This window comes from Tamandua tetradactyla, chromosome 16 (assembly GCF_023851605.1).
Source record: "Tamandua tetradactyla isolate mTamTet1 chromosome 16, mTamTet1.pri, whole genome shotgun sequence".
Classification (NCBI taxonomy): domain Eukaryota; kingdom Metazoa; phylum Chordata; class Mammalia; order Pilosa; family Myrmecophagidae; genus Tamandua; species Tamandua tetradactyla.
Window position 1 is genome coordinate 9,130,859 of NC_135342.1, and position 16,161 is coordinate 9,147,019.

Sequence of the window (16,161 nt, forward strand, 5' to 3'; positions counted from 1 at the left end):
GAACTTTTTCAATCGCATTTTTTTGGAGGAGTGGCTGTGGTGGTAGTTGATTACAAGTGAACAATTAAATGAAGAAAAAGTATCAGAGCTGTTAAAAATAAAACAGGTTATCAGAAGTCAGGAGTAGTGTAGAGATTGGGTAAATGATGCTGAAGGGATACAGACTGTGCAACAGGACTGATAATAAAGACTGATAGCACAATACTACCTGACCATAGCACAATAATGTAAGTACACTGAAGGAAGCTGAATATGAGAATGATAGAGGGAAGAGGCCTGGGGGCACATATAAAACCAGAAGGATAGACAGACAATAAAGACTGAGATGGAATAATTTAGGAATGCCTAGAGTGTACAATGATGGTGATGAAATGTACAAATTAAAAAATGTTTTTGTGTTTGTATGTTGTTTTGGTTTGTCGATAAAAAAATGTTTTTGCATGAGGAAGAACAAAGGAATGTCAGTATTGCAGGGTATTGAAAAATAGATGGTAATCTATATTTTAAAACTTCAACTTCTCTGTGAGACTAAAGGCAGAAATGTTTATTTGGTGCAAAATTTATATTTTGACTAGTGCATTTCCTAATTTAACTTGTATGGTCAGTTTAATTGAACACCATCGGTACATGGAACCTTGAATCGGCCATGAGATTTTGTTAGTTTGTCCAGGTTAGTGTGCTGTCCCAATAAATCCCAGAGGGATTTGAATAGTGCATAAAGAAGTATTTGCAAAGTCCCCTTGGGGAAATGGGGAGAAAGGGGGAAATATTCAGCTTCCCTATGTGGAGAATTCCTGACATTATCGCAAGCAGTGGGGACAACTAAATTAACAGACTGAACTCTTGATTTTGGGGTTCACACCTACAATCCTTATCCCTGCAAAGGTTAGGTTAAGCCTATTAAAATTACACCTAAGAGTCACCCAGAAAGAACCTCTTCTGTGGCTCAGATGTGGCCTCCCTCTCTCTAAGCTGACACGGCAAGCAAGCTCACTGCCCACCCCTCTACATGGGACATGACTCCCAGGGGTGTAAACATCCCTGGCACCAGAAATGGGACAGAAATTCTGGGATGAACTGGGACTCGGCATCAAGTGATTGAGAAAACCTTCTCAATCAAAAGGGAGAAGAGAGAAATGAGACAAAATAAAGTGGCAGTGGCCGAGTGTTTTCAAACAGTCATGAGATTAGCCTGGAGGTTATTCTTATGCATTATATAGCTATTCCTTTTTAGTTTATGGTGTATTGGAGTGGCTAAAGGAAAGTACCTGAAACTGCAGAGTTGTGGTCCAGTAGCCATGTTTCTTGTAGATGATTGTATAATGATATAGCTTTTACAATGTGACTGTGTGATTGTGAAAACCATGAGTCTGATGCTCCTTTTATCCAGGGTATGGACAGATGAGTAAAAAAATATGGATAATAAATAAATAATGGGGGAACAAAGACTGAAATAAATTGAACAGATTGAAATACTAGTGGTCAATGAGAGGGAGGGGTAAGCAGTATAGATGTATGAATTATTTACTTCTTTATTTCTTTTGCTGGAGAGATGCAAATGTTCAAAAAATGATCCTGGTGATGAACACACAACCATTTTGATGCTATTGTGAGCCACTGATCGTACTCTTTGTATAGAATGTTCGTATGTCAAGAATGTTGGTACGTTTGTTAAGATTTACAATAAGAATATTAAAAAAAAAAACCTATGAGAGGAAAATGTTGGGAGATATCTTATGGATCTTACAACTGGAGGTGGTTTTATGGACCTTAAACCTAAAGCAAGAACACTGAAGAAGGAAATAAATAAATGGGAGCTCCTCAAAATTAAACACTTTTGTGCATCAGAGAACTTCATCAAGAAAGTAGAAAGACAGCCTACACAATGGGAGACAATATTTGGAAACGACATATCAGATAAAGGTCTAGTATCCAGAATTTATAAAGAGATTATTCAACTCAACAACAAAAAGACAGCCAACCCAATTACAAAATGGGAAAAAGACTTAAACAGACACCTACCAGAAGAAGAAATACGGATGGCCAAGAGGCACATGAAGAGATGCTCAATGTCCCTGGCCATTAGAGAAATGCAAATCAAAACCACAATGAGATATCATCTCACACCCACCAGAATGGCCATTATCAACAAAACAGAAAATGACAAGTGCTGGAGAGGATGCGGAGAAAGAGGCACACTTATCCACTGTTGGTGGGAATGTCAAAGGGTGCAACCACTGTGGAAGACAGTTTGGCGGTTCCTCAAAAAGCTGAATATAGAATTGCCATACGACCCAGCAATACCATTGCTAGGTATCTACTCAAAGGACTTAAGGGCAAAGACACAAACGGACATTTGCACACCAATGTTTATAGCAGCGTTGTTTGCAATTGCAAAGAGATGGAAACAGTCAAAATCTCCATCAACAGAAGAGTGGCTAAACAAACTGTGGTATATACATACGATGGAATATTATGCAGCTTTAAGACAAGATAAACTTATGAACCATGTAATAACATGAATGGACCTAGAGAATATTATGCTGAGTGAATCCAGCCAAAAACTAAAGGACAAATACTGTATGGTCCCACTGATGTGAACAGACATTCGAGAATAAACTTGAAATATGTCATTGGTAACAGAGTTCAGCAGGAGTTAGAAACAGGGTAAGACAATGGGTAATTGAAGCTGAAAGGATACAGACTGTGCAACAGGACTAGATACAAAAACTCAAAAATGGACAGCACAATAATACCTAATTGTAAAGTAATCATGTTAAAATACTGAATGAAGCTGCATCTGAGCTATAGGGTTTTTTTTGTTTTTGTTTGCTTGTTGGTTTGTTTGTTGTTGTTGTTTTTTACTATTACTACTACTTTTATTTCTTTTCTTTATATTAACATTTTATATCTTTTTCTGTTGTGTTGCTAGTTCCTCTAAACCGATGCAAATGTACTAAGAAACAATGATCATGCATCTATGTGATGATGTTAAGAATTACTGAGTGCATATGTAGAATGGTATGATTTCTAAATGTTGTGTTAATTTCTTTTTTTTTTTTCCGTTAATAAAAAATAAAAAAAAATAAAAAAAAAAAACCCTATGGAGTACAAAAAAATACTTATCAAGTGCTAAAGCAGTGTATAAACTTACACCATTAAAATGCATATATTAACAAAAAACAAAAAAGCTAAGGGTCACACCTATCTTATTTGTCGAAAATTAAAACATTTTTAAAATCCAAAGAAAATATAGCATGCTGACATGCTAAAGAATGGAAATTAATGAAATAAAACACTAGTAAATGCCAGAGACCCGGGTTCAATTCCCAGTGCCTGCCCATGCCAAAACAAACTAACAAAAAACCCACCTAGTAAAATGTTGACATATCTGAAAAAAAAAATTGTCAAACTGGCATTAAGAACGACCATGAAAAAAAAAAAAGGATCCCAGTAGTGATATGGTAGAGATTAGCAAAATGACGTGAGGTTATTATGAACAACTTATGCCAATAAATTTGAAAATTTACATGGAAGTTATAAATTTTTACGAAAACTGTAACTTTTCCAAACCGCTCCTCCAAAAAAAATTTCAGATCTAACTGGGTATGCTGATGTAGTCTACAAAACATCTAAGGAGGTAATAACACTAAATCTTACACAAACTCAAGATGATAGAAATCAAGGAAACATCACAAATTGTTTTGTGAGGCCTCATAACAAAATCCTACCAAGTACACTGCAAGAAAGTTAAACAACTAGCCAACCTTGATCAAGATGAAAATACTGTCACCAAAACATTAATTCAATCTAGCAATATATAAAAGGACAATATTTCACGACTAAGATAGAATCAACCAAGGAATACAACGTTGTTAAACATTTAAAAATCAATGTAATAACTACATTTGCAAAATAAAAAAATAAACTTCTTAGCAACTAGAAGTAGAAGCAAATTGTGATTAAGACTATCTTATAACCAATTCTACACACTAGGGTAACTTTCCAGAAACCTACAACCTCCAGATGGGTCCCTGGACCAGATAAGACCTGAAATCCAGAGGGGTCAGGGTCTACAGGACATCAATCAGTCCCATCCCCCATCTCATATTATCAACAGCCCCTTCTAACATGAAAAATTTTGAACAATAGCCCTATTTCCCCTAAAGAGTGGGACAGAAAAATCAAAGGTGATACTGGAGTTATACAGAGAAGGTAGGGTTTAACAAACAAGTATGATTGCTGAATCACATATTGATTATTTCTTTTAATCTCCAATGTCTTGGAGCAGCTAGTAGTAAAAACCTAAAAATGTGGAATTGTGACCCATACCAAACTCTGAAATCTGTTCTACAACTAATTGCTGTGATGTGCCTTGAAATTTATTACTGTTTTGTATATATATATATGCTATTTTTCACACACACACACACATACACACAAAGTCAACTGTGATGATAAATGCACAGCCAAATGATGATATTGCAAACCAATGACTGTTCACTTGGATGATTATATTGTAGGAGCCAAGGGTAAAAACAAGACCTGCAGAATTTGTTGGGAGCAGCTCGCATTAGGGTGGCCACAGTAAACTGTGGAGATTGTTACCTTCTTTAATTAGAACAGTCTGGGAGGAAGAGAATGTTTGCTTACACTGCATGGTTAGTTAAGCAAGGTTAGTTAAGTACTAAGAAAGTTAAGCACTTTGTTTCCTCAGGCAATGTATGCATGCCTCTTATATACTACTCTGTAGTATATAATAAGAAGGATCTGGTTCAGAATAAAGTTGTCTGTTGTCTGTTAAGGCTAAGCTTCGGACCCCCTGATCCCGTCTGTCTCTTTCTTTCTCGTCACTCCTTAGTATCCTTCGAGCTCCATTTCATAGGAAGCAACATTACCTGGTATGTGAATATATAATATACATCAGTAAAAAATAAATTAATTAAAAATAAACAAAAAAGAGCATCTTATAACCTAAAACTGGTGAAACAATGACAGATTTTTTTTCATGAACAAGATGAATGGAAGGATATCAAGTAATACTACCTCTATTTAATCATGTACTTGAGGTCCTAGCCAGTGCAATAAATCAGAAAAATGAATGAAATGTATAAGGGTTAGAAAAGAAATAAAGTTGTGATAATTTATAAATAAGATGTTAGATTTAGAAAGACCAAGAAAAAAAATCTTTATAAATTATTAGAATTAATTAGAATTAGAATTAATTAGAATGAGTTTGTTAAATAAAAAAAATAACAGCTGCATTTCTAAATACCACTAGAAAAAGAAATTTGTGATGTCATTTATGAGAAAATTTTTAAATGTTTTTAAAAATTAGAAAATGTTTAGAAAATTTTAACCTAAACAGATGGAAAGATGGATCATGAAGATGAGTTTGAAAAGTAAGCGCTTTAAAGATATCGTCTCCCAAATATTTATCTATATAGATGTAATGAAATTCCAATCAAAATCACCAACTGATAATAAATCAAAACATCCTTGGAAAAAAAAAGGTTGGGAGAATTGCTCTATCAGTTATGAGGACATTATTATTCTGTGCTAGTTATTATGATAGCTCAGAATAATATCAGTACAAGGACAGACAAAAATTGGCCATAAACAATGGTAACACTGCAGAGGGGTGGATAAAAGATATGATTTTAATAAATGGTGCTGGGATAATCCATGTACACACACACACACACACACACAAGAAGGTTGATGCTCATCTCACAAATACAAAAATCAGTTCAGGGTTAATTGTCCATCTCAGTGGAAAAGTCAAATTGATAAAGCTTAGTCAATATGTTATAGGATAATTTCCCCATGACATTAGAGTATGGAAACATATTTTAAACAGGTTACATAAAGAACTAACTATAAAAGCTGACGACAATCTATCAGAAGAATTGTAAAACTGTAAATTAGTTTATATCATCTATTTAGGTTGAAGTTACATACACCCAATGGCATAGCAATTTGACCTGAAGTATATGACTAGGGTACATATGCCCCCCAAATAAATGTACATTTGAACAAAAATACAAAAGAATGTTCATAGCAGCATTATCCCCAAACTGCAAACAGCCCAAATGTATACTGAAATGAGCAAAAAATGTTATATATTCAAACAAGGGAATGCTAAGAGCAACTATATAACCTTTGGTTAGCCTGCAAGCTAAGGATACTTCTGACAGGGTTTTTTTTTTTTTTTTTTTTGCATGGGCAGACAGTGGGAATCGAACCCGGGTCTCTGGCATTGCAGGCGAGAAGTCTGCCTGCTGAACCACAGTGGCCCACCCACTTCTGACAATTTTAAAGATTATTTAAAAAAACAAAAATCAAAGAATATGTGAGTGGCTGATTAGGTTTGGAAAGCCTAAAATATTTAATATCTTATCATTCACAAAAGAAGTTTACTGCCCTTAGTTAGAAAGCAAAGAAAATGCATCTATGTGCAACATGCATATACAACATATATAATGCATATTACATATACAACACATTCATAGTTCTTAAGTGTAACACTGAGAGAAGGAAGACTGACACATGAAAAATGATACATAATTCCATATACTCAGTTTAAAATAGGCAAAAATAAATTATAATGATTAGGAATGATAAAATACATGGTAAAAGTATTTTTAAAAAGACTGGAAGTAGTTGCTATAGAGAGGAGAATGGTAATTAGCTTTGGATGTGAAAATGTGATCACTGGAAAAGGGTTCACAAATGTTCTATTCCCTACCCTAGGTGATGGTTGGTTATGTGTATATTGCCTTTATAATAATTAATTTGTACCTTTTTAAAAAGATTAATTTAGAAACATTAAGAAATGGAAGAGCTCAACAATAACAAAACTTTGTTCTTTGGAAACAACAACATATATACATTTGTCGACAGAGCAAAACAGAAAGAGAAGTGGTACAATTAATAAATATAAGGAATAAACGAGATATGACTCGTCTAAAATAGAGATCTTTTTTCTAGCCTTGAAAGAATACTATCTTTGTCATTCATTCAAAATCCTGGATGAATCCATAATTTACGACCCTTCTTCCTGGAAAGATGTTAACTCTGGTGAACACAGCAGGTGAATTTCCTGGGTAGTCAACAAGACAAAGATGCCCACTGTGTTACTACTTTGTATTTGACATCCAAGCCAATGTATTAAGAACCAGGGACAAACATTAGAAAATAGAACAGAAAATCAGGGTTATTTTCAGAAAATATGATCATCTATAAGGAAAAAGAGATTCAAGGAATTATCTATATAAAAGCAAAAATCCTTTCCCAGAAACCTTAGGCAGGCTGCCACAAATACAGCTGGCTAGAATTGCACCATATACCTGAGGTCATTTCCATGCCAATCCTATCATTACCTACGGGAACTGACACACCATGACAGGCAAAGACCAACCAGGACATACCAATTTACTGGGAAATAAGTCACTTTGCCAGAGGGATGAATACTTATAGCACAAAGTGTGACTTTATGACAAGCGGGTACACAAAAGCACTGGCTATGATATACTATGAGGTGTAAGAGGTGAGAACTTTTCTGTAAAGGCACAGATACATTTTCTGTCTGGAGGAACATAAGGTCTGTGTCAGAATGACTTAACTGCCTTTGTAGCAGCCGTAAACTGTTCGGAAACCGATGGGTGTTAACAGGATTGGTCCCTCAATCTGGAGATAACCAACTCGTGGATTACAGTTTTCCACGTATTGCCCGGGCGCTGTACCGCCTTCTATCCCAGCAGGGGAGGATCGAACCTCAATTCAACCACCAGCCAGAGGTCCTGAGCTTCCACACAGTCAGACAGTACCACAGAAACTGACCACACGTCCCCCGTACTAAACCGAAACCTGGAGCAGTCAGTCACCCCTGAACCATGATCATACCGACCGCTCCAACTAACCCTGAGTTCCATTTGAAATCCCGAGAACAGCACGTTCGTTGCAGATACCAGCTCCAACCCTTACAGGCAGAGCGATCCGGAAAGAACCAGAGACCTTTCATTGTTGTTCTGACTACAAAGCACCCAACGCGCGCGCGTCACCGACTCCCACTGCTTCCCCGCTAAACACCTCATCCCGGCGCTTCCCCCTAGCTCTCCAGGCCTCCCCCAGACACAAACACACACTGACCTAATTTTCTGGTGACCCACATGGAACTCCTAAACTTCGTTTTTACTTCCGCAAACTGCTCCTACTCGCATCCGTTAGCCCAGATCCCTCGTCCGCCTACGGCAGCCGACTAGGATTTGAGACAGTTAAAGGAGACGAACAACCGGATATCCGGCAGGTCCTTCGGCAGTAATATGTCCGCGCTCTAGAGACCATGGCTCTCTGGGGCGGCCATCTTTGAATAACTGACGTACAGAGGCAGAGTGGCCGTTTGGGGGCCAGTAACCGGGATGGCCGGGAAATGAGAAGGCACAGAGACTGTCCTGTGTCCTGACACCTCCACCGTGGCGAAAAAATTAATGGGTATTTCAGAGGTTCAAGCTTACAGAAAGCAAACATGGCGCAAGCTAAATTGCCTTCAGCGAGCCGGGCAGAGAAGTGATATGGCCGCACCATTATCACTATGTAAAAATAAAATTTGGAAACGATTAAGCAGCAGGAGTGAATTTAAGTGTCAGTGCAGCTAAGAACACTCTCCCAGGAAGGGAAATGACAAAATGGCCATGAATAGACATTTTCTGACGAAAAATGGCTTGCAGTCAATGCCTTTTAAGAAAAGAAAAAGGTTTAGAGACTCTTGGTATGGTGCGAGGCTGGGAAGAGCCCAGGGTATGTTTGTGGGGTTGGGGAATAGGAGAAAGGCCATTAAAGGTGAGATTAGTAAAGGCCAATAAAAGTCTGGAAACCAACCAAAAGGATGAAACCTACAAAAGGGCAGAAACAAACTTGAGGACCTAAATAGTTCAAGGTCATTAGTTTTTTGATCAAAGTTCCAAGACTATATTCAACGGGAATAGTCATGTTCAATAAATGGCCCTGGGATAATTGGATATTCATATGCAGAAAAATGAATTAAAACCCTTAACTCAAACCACAGTCGAATATTAATTCAAAATGGATCATACACACAATTTGAGATATAAAAATAAAAGCAATTACGGAATATAAATCTTCATGACCCTCGGTGAGGTAAAGAGTTTGAAGACAGTGCGTAAGCCATGAAAGAAGACAACTGACTTATTTAAAATTAAAAACTCTTGTGCTTCTCAGTACCATTTAAGAAAATGCAAAGGGAAGTCAGGGCTAGTGAGAAAATATTTCTACATTACACATTGGATATAAATGACTTGTATTCAGAATATATGAAGAACTTCCAAGATGCAGCAAGAAGAAAACTATCATCCAATTAATTTTGAAGATCATGAAAATATTCTAAAAATTGAATTCTGATGATGGAACATGTATAAACTCATTATAAAAGATGGTACATCTTCTTCTCTGTAGACTTACTACTGGTAAATAATTATGTGCATATTTTGACTATAAAGTTGTAAGAAGTGAAGCACTATTCTACAGAACAAAATGTAGAGGAAAGGAATAAAAGCAAGGCATCAAATGTAATTGGAAAATGTATACACTACCTAGGATTTAAAGTAAATGGGGATGCCTGCAGCATAAACATTTTTAAAGGTACAATAATTCTTGGAGTGGGGGGTGAGAGGAACTTTGATAACCAGACGATCATAATATAAAGTGAAAAGAACTGAATAGTTTTTCAGTTACCCACAATTTAATGCATAAATTTAATGTGACTCTAATTGCCATAAGTTCATCCACTTGACATATTACTGTAGTCACTGAAATATATAAAATCGAATTATACCTATTTTTTAAATAAACTTTTTTAAAAGCTTAGATTTATACAAAAATTGTAAAGATAATACAAAGAGTTCCTTATATACTTCACTCAGTTTGTATGATGTGCCCTAATGTGAGCATCTTACCAACAATGTCAAAATTAAGCAATAACACCCTTGGTTATATCACAGATTCTATTTGGATGTCACAAGTTTGTCCACTAATGTCCTCGCTTCTGTCCAGGAGCCAACCCAAGATACCGTATTGTACTTAGACTTCATGTCTCCTTGGTTTCCACTGGTTTGTAACAGTTAGTTACTCAGTTTTTTCTCATTTTCATGATTTGTCAGGTATTTTGTAGATTGTCCTTCAGTTTGGTTTTGTCTGATGTTTTCCTCATTACACTGGGGCTAGCTATTTTTAGAAAGAATGCATCAGTATTGAAGTGCATTCCTTGTCATATCTAGGGGTACATGAAGTCAAAATGGAATAATATTGATCTCTTGGTTAGGGTAGTGTTTGCCAGGTTTCTCTAGTGTAAGTTTACTAGTTTTCCTCTTCTTTGGAAATGAGTCACTAAGTCCAGTCCATATTCAAGGGGAGGGTAATCAAACTCCATCTCCTGCTATAGGGGAAGTTATCTACATATATGATTTTGAATTTTCTGTAAGGAAGGTTTGTACTTTCTCCTTTATTTATTTATAGATGCAATATATAAGTCTTTTACATCAATAGGACCATGAATATTTATTTTATAATTTGGATTAACCCCCAATAGCATCATTATTTATTTTGTTGCTCAAATTATTTCAGCTTTAGCCACTGGGAGTTACTTCAAATTAGCTGCATTAGCAATTACTTGAAATTGGCTGCTTTATTTTTAAAGCAATTCTAATCACTTCAAGATGCTCCAGCCTCATCTTGTACTTTTCCTGCCCAGACCCAGAATCAACTATTGGAGAGGTGTTTAGAAACCAAGATCTGGAAGGAGGTGCTCATGTTATTGATGTGTCAACTGCTCCTAGCCCCTCTCAGTGGATGCAGCTAGCAAATATGTTTATATACTAACCCAGGTATGTTCACATATTTTTAAGTATTTCTGTATTTACCTGAACCTATTTGTGTGTGGATGTAATTATGAGTTTGTATGGTGATCCCCAACTCTAATCTCACACCATAGAGCATAATAGAGCTTTTCCTCCAAGGTTACATGTAGCTTCTTCCTCTGAGACTGAGGAATCTAGCAACTGATAAACTGAGATAAACGGATTTATCTCTTCAACCCTAGTATATATGTAAGGCAGTTTCAGGCTTACTAATCTGCACCTCAATAAGAAACAAATTTATCTACTAGATGTGGGAGGCAGCTAACTATGGGTAGAGGGCTAAATGTGTGTGTGTGTGTGTGTGTATGTATGTGTATTCATATATCCTTCCAGTACCTTACAAAACAGTTTCATCACGCTAAAAGTACTCTTTGGGGACCCTTTGCAATTAACCACTTACCATTTCCCCCTACAGTTTTACCTTTTCTAGTATGTCATACACATGGAATTATGTAATATGGGCCTGATTTCTTTCACTTGATAAATGCAATTAAGATTCATCCATCTTGTTTTGTGAAGCAATAACGTGATACTTTTTATTACTGAGAAGTATTCCAGTGTATGGATACACCATAGTTTGTTATTCACTCACCTGTTAAATGACATCTGACCTGTTTCTAGAATCTGGCAATTATAAATAAACATTTGTATACTGGCTTATGGGTGAAAATAAATTTTCAACACATCTGGGTAAATAACTCAGAGTGAGACTGTTGCTCAAAAATGGTAAATTTAAATATAATTTATTTGTCCATGTAGAAAATCCCAAATAATCTACAGAAAAGTTCCTAAAAGTAATGTTATTTTAGCAATTTTCTAGGATACAAGGTTAATATATGAAAAGCAATTGTATTGCTATATATCAGCAACAAACACTGAAATTTGAGAATTTAAAAACATTAATAACATTTACAGTACTACCCCCAAAATGAAGTACTTAGGTATAAATCTAATGAAATATATGCAGGTTCTCTGCTAGAAAACACAAAACATTGATGAAACAAATCAATGAACAGCCAAATAAATGGAGAGAGATACAGTGTTCATGGATTATAGCCAACAATATTGTTAAGATGTCAATCCCAAAATTTAATCCATGTATTCTCTGCAAATTTAATCTAAATCCCAGTCTTTCTGTAGATACTGACAAGCTGATTTCAAATTTAATATGGAAAGGCAAAAGAATCAGTATATCCAAAACAATTCTGACTAAGAATAATCAACTTGGAGAACTCACCATCCCTGATTTCAAGATTTATAAAACTATAGTTGGTATTAGTATTGGGGCAAGATTAGACACACAGATCAATGCAACAGAATGCAGAGCCCAGAAAAAGATCCACAAAAACATACTCAACTTCTGACAAAGTTTCAAAAGCAATTCAGTAGAGAAAGGGCAGTTTTTTCAACAAATTGTGCTGGAACAATTGGAGGTATACCAAAAAAAGAAAACAAAACAAAAATAATATGAACACATTCCTCACCTTTCATATAAAAATAACCCATTACTGACTGTAGACATAAATATAAAATGTAAAATCATACAACTTTAGAAGAAAACATGAGGGATCATCAGGGTCACCTTGGGTTTGACAATGAGATTTAGATACATCAAAAGCATGATCTAATAAAGAAACACTGTTAACTGGATATTATAAAAATTTGTTCAAACTTGTGCCCTCTGACAAACACTGTTAATGAAAACACTAGTCAGAGACCTGTAAAAATCTGTATAAGTCATTTATCTCACAAAAACTTCTTAAAACAATAAAACAACTCAATTTTTAAAATGGACAAAGACCTTGGACACTTGATCAAAAAGATAAACTGTCAATAAACGTAAAAAAATGGTTACCATCATTTTCTGCTCGTAAATTGCAAAACTACAATTTTATACACATAGCCAGCTACTAGGATTGATGAAAACTCACAATACGAAATGCTAGCAATAATGTGGAGTAAAAGGAATTCCTAATGATTGGCAGAGAAAATGCAGAATAGCTCCAGTTTTCCACCAGCCACGTCAGAAGACAATTTGTTATATATATGGCAATAAAAATGACCCCACCCCATTTTTTTTCTTTTAACAAAACCTAAGAAGATAGAAGAATGAAATATTTCTCACCGGGTTGTAGAATTTAGGAAAATGGCTATTTTCACTTGCATCAAACTTGAAATAACCAAAAGACATATGCAGTTAACTTTGAGAAAAGAGGAACGAAAAGCCCATCTTTAAAACCTAACACACCACTTGAACACCCTGAACTCTGATTTTTGTGGGGACGATAAAAGTGGATGGAGGAAAATTACGTTTTTAATCGAAACTTGGAGGACGAAGTTGGGCTTTATAAGGACTGAATGGAAATGTACACAGCATCCAAAGTTTGAGCCTCAAATCACCCACCAACCTTGGAAAGAGGGCCTGGAAAACTCCAACTTCCACAGCCTCTCAAACACAGTTGTAACACTGGTCTCCTTCTGAAACGTTGACTTAATATTAAATCTGAAGCCTACCCCTGAAACCCTTGTTCACCGATCCCCTTCTCCGACTCAAGGATTTTATATGCCTGGGTCCCACATTAAATGGCAAACCTGGTGGAATTCATTGATCATTGAATCCTACAAACACAGTGACCATACAAACCGCAAACCGCCACCACGGGCCAAAGGCCCAAATGACTTAACTCCCAGATTCCTTAGTGCCTGATCCCAAATAAAAACCCCAAACACGGATCTTCACACGCATCCTCGCTCACCGAACCTACTAGCCCTCCACACGGGATCCTAGGCCGGAACCCGACTCACCGGATACTTAGACTCCCCAGACTCTGCGGGTAGAGACTACGTCGCCCACGTCCGAAACGACTTCGAATTCCTGCACTTTCCCGCCACAGTCCTTTCTTCGCCATCGCAATGGTCGGGAACTACGGTGTCCGGCGAGGGTCAGACGGTACCGGAAGTCCAAGTCTAGCCCTAGAACGGGCTCTGTGAGGTACCTTGACCACGCCCCTCTCGGCCTTTCTGACGTGGCCGCCAGAGCGGCGAGAAGGACTCAGCCGGTGGGGAGAAACTGAAATCCTTTGAGGTACCTCAGTGCTCTCCCGTATTCCTTGCAATGGAGGGTCAGAGGCGCTTTGCTAACCGCCTGAGTTTTCAATGGCCAAGGAAAACGGCGTTGAAAGGTGGCTGGGATGGCGGCGCCCCTTCTGCATAGTTTGTCTCAACCATTACCTAGAGTTTCGTGGGCGCGGCCATCATAGAGGAAGTCCGGTTTCCGTAAGGCAGAGAAGAGGCTCTGTAGGCAGAGATGTGCAAGATGTGTAGTATATAAATTAAAGAAACAAGAAATAACTAAGTGGAGCAAAATAGCATGATCTTATGTTGGAAGACCAACATAGTAAAGATGTCGGCTTTCTCTGATTTGATTTATAGATATTAAATGCAATTTCAGTATAATTCTCAAAGTAAGTTTTGTAGATATGGGCAGGCTTATTTAAACATTTTGTATGGAAAGGCAGAAGAACCAGAATTCTTACTGGGCAAAAGGCTGTGTAACCAGCTCTTGCGACATCAAGATTTCAGAGAGAGCAAGAGGTTATAACTACGCATAGTTATCTTAGGAAGTGGTTATTGAACACCTCCGGGGAAAGGATCCGTGGCCTTTGTGCGGTAACAGTTTGGCGACCCTCCAGGAGGAATGCCTCAGTCTCTGGCGCCCCAGCAGAGCAGGTAAGCCAGGTAGCCGAGGCTTTTGTGGCCGGCGAATTTAGTCTGGAGGCTTGGCAACCTGGGTTTCTCTGTTCTGTTGGCATCCCAGAGACTTATGGCGCCTTGAAAAGCTTCAAAGATAGAAACCGTTTCCAGTTGCATGTAGGACATCTGGGTGAGTGGTCATCAGGGTAAAAGTGGATCGGGAAGTAAATACGCAGTTTGAGTCCCCTTGACCTAGGCCAGGTTCACGCTTCCAGAACAATCCCCTTTGCTCTGACTTCTACACGTTCTGTTTTTGGGTACCATGCGGTACAGAGTTTGAAACCCTGACCTAATCCAACAATTAACTGGTGTTTAATAAAATTAAGTAGGGCTCTTTAAGTGTTAGCCAGTGTTGTTTCCTAGGTATTGGTTAACTGTTAAATTGGTATGATAAGTGTTTTATGTCTTTTTAATTGCAAGTTGATGTGTTTGATGTGTGTTCTGTACAGGGTTTGAGACCCTGGCCTAAATTTGTCTGTTGACTATACTCCTAAAAAATGAATAATCCAGCAATTAATTCATATTTAATGAATTAAGTAAACCTGTCCAAATGCTAGCCATGTGTTACCTGGGTATAGTAAGAGTTTATGTTTAATTGTTAGTTGGTGTGTGAGTGTTTAATGCCTGTGTGTGTTAGCTGGTGTGTTCCTGCATTTATATTGGTCAAATGTTCCTAACTGGTTACTGATTATGGAAATTCTTTTAGAAGGGAAGTTTTGGGCTGTATTGAAAATTGAAGAGATTTTAGTTATGATTCTATAAAAAAAGATTTTATTTCTGTGACATAATCTGGCCTCAAAATGATTTAAAATGCAAATACTACCAATATAGATGAAGATATTACACTTAGAATTGTTCTGCGAAAAGGTAGAAATGGGATGAGAAAATATATTCAACCCTTGATTTGTCCCTCTCAAAACTATTTCTGTGTTCCAGTAGCCATGTTTCTTGAAGATGATTGTATAATGATACAGTTTTTGCAGTCTGATTGTGTGATTGAGAAAACTTTGTGTCTGATGCTACTTTTATCTACTTTATGCACAGATGGTAAAACATATGGATTAAAAATAAATAAGTAATGGGGGGCAAATATTAAAATAAATTTAGTAGATTGAAATGCTAGTGATCAATGAAATGGAGGGGTAAGGGGTATGGTATGTATGTTTTTTTTCTTTTTTCTTTTTATTTCTTTTTCTGAATTGATGCAAATGTTCTAAGAAATGATCATGATGATGAATATACAACTATGTGATGATATTGTGAGTTATTGATTATATACCAAGAATGGAATGATCGTGTGGTAAGAATGTTTGCGTGTGTGTTGTGTGTAGTGTTTGTATGTTGTTATGTTAAAATATTTCTGTGTTTCTGTTTTTGAGTAACTAATTTTCTATTTTTGTCTGTATGCATTTTCAGTTTATATTCTCACACCCCTGGATGGTAATAGCAAGTTAATAAGAAAATTCTTAAAGAA

General features: G+C 36.8%; 1 protein-coding gene across 5 annotated transcripts in view; it reads right to left on the reverse strand.

Moving 5' to 3' along the window:
- Positions 1 to 14,537, reverse strand: part of ZNF350 (zinc finger protein 350) — a 33,457-nt gene extending 18,920 nt beyond the window's left edge. Inside the window, exon 1 of one of the 5 annotated variants that reach the window (XM_077130884.1) lies at positions 13,740 to 14,537. The gene's annotated coding sequence lies outside the window, so the exon portion shown is untranslated. Of the gene's footprint in view, positions 1 to 7,922; positions 8,111 to 8,151; positions 8,307 to 13,739 lie in introns of those variants that run through there. The other 4 variants (XM_077130885.1, XM_077130887.1, XM_077130883.1 and 1 more) reach the window with 4 other exon arrangements.
- Between the last annotated feature and the right edge of the window lie 1,624 nt (positions 14,538 to 16,161).